The following is a 5,562-nucleotide window of genomic DNA, read 5'->3' on the forward strand; positions in this document are numbered from 1 at the left end:
GCAGCAATGAAGGAATGAAAACCCAAAATCCCTGTAAATGTTCATTAAAACTAATAAAATTTTTTAAAAAAAGAGAGATCCACATTTGTTCCCATTCCCAAGAAAGGTGATCCAGCTGAATATGGAAGCTATTGAACAGTATCATTAATATCACATGCATGCAAAATACTACTGAAGATCATTCAAAAATGGCTAGAACAGTACAAAGGGAATTACCAGAAGCTCAGGCAGGATTTAGAAGAGGCTGTGGCACCAGGGATATTATATCACTGCTGATGTCAGATGGATTCTGGATGAAAGGAAAGCATACAAAAGAATATCTTTTATGTTTTATTGACTATGCAAAGGCATTTGACTCTGTGGATCATAACAAATGATGACTGACATTCAGAAGAATAGGAATCCCAGAGCACTTGAGTGTGCTCATGTGAAACCTAGACCAAATCAGGAGACTGTTGTGAGAACAGAGCAAGGGAACACTGAATGGTTTAAGATTAGAAAGGGCATGTATCAGGGTTGTGTCCTTTCTCTATATGTAGTCAATCTGTATGCTGAGAAAATTATTTGAGATGCTGGACTTTATGAAGAAGAATGCAGCATCAAGATCAGAGGAAGATTCATCAATAACCTGCTCTGTGCAGATGATACAAACTTGCTTGCTAAAATTGAGGAGGACTTGAAGCACTTGCTGCAGAAGATCAAAGGATACATCCTTCAATATGGATTGTGTCTCAATGTCAAGAAAGCAAAAATTTTTACCATTGAACTGATAGGCAGCATCATGACAGATGGAGAAAAGATTGAAACTATCAATGATTTCATCTTGCTGAGATCCACAATCAACACCGTTGGCACCAGCATTCAGGAAAGCAGGAGACTTATTTCACTGGTCAAGTCTTGAATCAGGGACCTCTCCAAATTATTGAGGAGTAGTGATGTCAGTTTGAGGACTAAGGTGCACCTGACTCAGATCATGGTCTTTCTGATCACTTATTATTTATCTGAGAGCTTGACAATGAATAAAGATGACAGAGGATTAACTAATATCTTTGAGCTCTAGAGTTGGAGAATAGTACTGAATATCCTGTGGATTGCTAAAAGAACAAACGCATAGGTCTTGGAAAAAGTGCACCCAGAGTGCTCCTTTGTCAGAGGCAAAGATGTTGAAGCTTTGTCTCACATACTTTGGGCATGTTTCTAGGAGAGGCAATTCCTTGGAGAGGGACAACTTGCTTGGAAAGGTGAAGAGCCGGTGAAAGAGAGGAAGAACTTCAATCAGTTAGATTAACAAAGTCACTGCTGCAGTGGACTCAAGTGCCAGGTAGTGTGAGGATGGCCCAGGATAGGACAGGGTTCAGACCTGCTGTTCATAGGGTCACAATGGGTCATACTCGATTCGACCACAACTAACAACAAGGGATTTTAAAAGTTGTGAATGTTACTCTCTCTTTTTTTTTTTCTCTGATTGGGAGAAAAAAATGAGGCTGAGAGGGGAAAAAAGTGACTTCTCCAAGGTCAGAGCACTAATTGCTGTGAACCAAGGTCTGGACCTACAGCTGCTGACAAGTCAAGCCAGCACAAGGTACACAAAGCCCAGAGAGTAGGGATGCTGAGAAGAGGAACTATGGGAGCCACAGAGCTTTGGGCCACTTAGCTATGGGGCCACGGACAACTCAGCAGGGACTGGGAGCCTTTCACAGTGATTTATGAGGCAATGCCCACTGGAGGACCCTGGGCTGAGATGCCATTTGTTACATCCCTGAGGAAGGTCCCAAAATGATGATCACAGCACACGGCCCCCACCATGCATGCACACACACTCGCCTTAATAACTTCCAGACCATCTGGCGCAACAGCCACCAGGACTCCCAGACCTGGGCATCAGGTGCAGAGGACGTGACAAGAGGCAGTGCAGGGCTGGACTCTTGCTGCCAGCAGGAAAGGAGAGGAGTGTGTGCAATGCACTGAGACAAAAAAAAGCAAACAAGTGCACCCATCCCCAAATCTAGAGAAGGGTACGTCTCATTCCATATCAAAGCAGAGGTGCCCACTAGAGCTTTCTGAGATGACAGAACTGTTCTAGATCTGCTCTGGCCAGTAGTAGACCTTGTTGTTGTTGTTATATATCATCGAGTCAGAGCCAACCCATAGCTGACCCTCCAGCGGGTTTTCAGAGGCAGTAAAACACAGGGAACAGATTTCCCACCTTTCTCTCACAGAGCATCTTGTGGTTTTGAATAGCATACCTTTGCTTTGGCAGCACAATTCCTTAACACTAAGCCACCAGAGCTCCCTGGTAGTATAACTATAACTGTAACAACTATGCATGGTTAGGGAGCTCTGGTGGCCTAGTGACAAGAAGCAGCACTGCAAGCCTGAAGGCACATGGTTTGAGGCCACCAGCTGTTCTGAGGGAGAAGCATGGATGATCTCCTCCCATCCAATTAACTGACTCTGAAAACCCGCTGGAGGATCAACTATGGGTCGGCTGAACTCTATGGCACACCACAACAATAATATGTATGGTTATTGGCACTTGAGATGTAGCTTATATAACTGAGGAATTTTTTTTTATTTTAGCAATTTTAAATTTAAGTAGTCATGGGTAGCCAGTGGCTGCCATATTAAACAGTGTAGATACAGAAAGCAAGATAATGGTTAACAAGTAATAGTTAATAGTACTATTACATAGAACATTCTACAGGCTAGAACCTGTTCTAAGCCCATTGCATATAGTAACTTTAATTTTCATAAGATACTTTAGAGATTAACACTATTACTTTCCTATTTATAGGATGAGAAAACTGAGGCAGATAGGACACACAGTTAGTAGGTGGTGGAGATAGGAATTGAACCAATGCAGGACGAATCCAGAGTCACTCTCCTTTAACCACTGCACTACACTGCCATATTGCTATCCTGACTCAATATCTGAGACAAATCACATACATCCACAATACATATATTCAAGGTCTAATCAAGGTTCCTGTACCAGGAAAGTTAAGTCTAAGAGTGTCAGCCCAACCTATTTGTTAGGGGAGCCTCAGTTCAATGAGGCAGAGATAGCTCCAGACTATAGGAAAGCCCATGAATGGAGATAACTCAACCCTAACATTAACTTAAGCCTTGTTGAACAACAAAGTCCAACAGCATCTTTTAAATTAGAGATGTGTTTTTTCCTGGAAACTGAGCTATCAAGCTGAGAGCAAAAATACAGTTCTCCTCTAGAGGACCGAGGGGAGTTTAATTTGAGAGACTTCCTCCCATATCCTCCCATGACTTTTGAAAGGCCGTGGTCTAGTGAATAAAGCACCAATGCAAAGATTTGGAGTCCTGGCTCAGTCAAACTACCAAGGATGTCTGAGTGATCGAATCACCTATGGGATGGGAGAAGCACAACTCCTGCCCTGGAATGTCTCCCAGTCATAGGGAAGAGGCACATACAGACACTGCAAGTGTTTGAGCTGGGCCACCAGGAATTTGAAAGGACCTGCCTACTGAATTCTGGGTCCCTGGAGCTCCAGGACAAGCCCTTCCTGAGCTCTCAGAAAGTGATGGTTTGGCAAAAACGTGGCAGCTCAGATGATGACTTCTCCCACACTCCAGAGTGGGGGAGCCCTGCTACAGCTAATTAGGAAAATGCATTAAGAACATGACTTACAAATGGCCCCACAGCTCCCCACATCTCATTTGCATTGAGCTGTTGTTACCTTATTGATTATATTAAATTAGGAGATAGTCACACCGTCTGCAATGCAACAATTATCATCATCAAACCAATTAGTATCAAATGGGGATGTGGTCCCCGTCGCTCCAGCTCCGCACTCGGCTATTTCCAAATCTGCCAGCCCGGCCTATGAAATAATTGCGTTTCTATTGAAACCGCAGTAATCAGCAGAGAACTTCCCAAGAGACCGACCTCTCTAACCACGGCTCCGTATCAGCATATCTTGTCACACAGCACAAGCAAAATGATACAACTGCTATCTTAGGAAGCATGGGTCTCAGGGGTGAGGCTTTGAGGACAAACTCTCAGAGGCCATAGCAATCCTTGATTAATCAATCTCTAAGTTGCATTCATAAACAGGTTCACACAGAATCCCAGATTCACACACTACTCACCTAGACACACGCTTACCATCCACGCCCCCTCACAACCAGAAAATGCACACGAGACAAGCTTGACCGCACTCACACACGATCACTCACATGCCTCTGTGAATCTGGCAAGCAAACACAAAGCACCCCAGGCAGCAAAGACCCACCAAATTCACAGCAACTCACACAAGAGTTGCACACACCCCGATACACCTTCCACACAAGTTACGCCCAACACTCTCATTGCTCACCCAACACATACAAAACTCACACTAAACGGCCAGTCACAGTTCACAAACACAACCCATGCATGCAAACTCACACTCCCCACACACAAATGCCCCAACAGCACAAAAGTAAGCAAGCATGGAATGCTGATTCATATCCATACACAATAGTATACACACATGCATTCATCATACTCATACACACTCAAAACACAGTCATGAATATACACCATTTTAGGAGCCTTTTATTTATTTGTTTCATCGTGATTTGAGTGAAAGCTTCCAAAATAAATCCATTTCTGCATTTAACCATTCATGCATTTTGTTTTATAGTATTAATTACTGTTGTTGTTCTTGTTGTGTCATTGTTAGGTGCTGTGATTCAAATAGGATAGCTACCTTATGAACAACAGATCAGAGCCCTGTCCTATCCTGGACCATCTTCATCATCTCTGATACATTTGAGCCTGTTGCTGCAGTCACTATGTCAATCTATCTCATTAAGGGTCTTCCTCTCTTTTGCTGACTTTCCACCTTTCCAAGCATGGTGTCTCTCTCCAAAGAATAACCTCTCCCAACAACATTCCCAAAGTATGTGAAATGAAGTTTCTCCATCTTTGCCTCTAAAGAACACATTGACTGCACTTTTTACAAGATATATCTCTTTGTTCTATTGATAATCCAGGGGATATTTAGTCCTCTTCTGCAACACACCACTCAAAGGCATCTTCTTCTGACATTCTTATTCACTGTCCAGTTCACAGATGTATAGTGGGGGTTTTAAAAAAAATATTTCTTTTATTTTATTGGTTTTGCTCACAAAGTTCATATACATTATATATCACACTATACTTCATTCATATTCCCATGCATTAGGTTTCATAAAATCATTCACTATTGGACCTTGTTGTTGTTGTTATGTGCCGTCGAGTCACTTGTGACTCTTAGCAACCCTGTTTACAACATCTCTAAACTCTGCTCTGTCCTGTGCCAATTGCACCGTCTCCGACACACCCATCCCAATTACCCCAGTCACTGGGGTAATCTCACAGGGGGCATTCCCCTTCTGTGCTGTCCCTCCCCCCTACCAAGCATGATGTCCCTCTCCAAGGACCTGTCCCTCCTTGCAACATGTCCAAAGTATGTCAGACAGAGCCTCAGAATCCTTGCCTCCAAGGAGCAGCCTGGTTTGACCCTTTCCAGGATGAATCTGTTTGTTCTCCTAGCAGTTCATGGT

The sequence above is a fragment of the Elephantulus edwardii genome, unplaced genomic scaffold, assembly GCF_000299155.1.
Source record: "Elephantulus edwardii isolate Elephantulus edwardi_28Jun2011 unplaced genomic scaffold, EleEdw1.0 scaffold00049, whole genome shotgun sequence".
Classification (NCBI taxonomy): domain Eukaryota; kingdom Metazoa; phylum Chordata; class Mammalia; order Macroscelidea; family Macroscelididae; genus Elephantulus; species Elephantulus edwardii.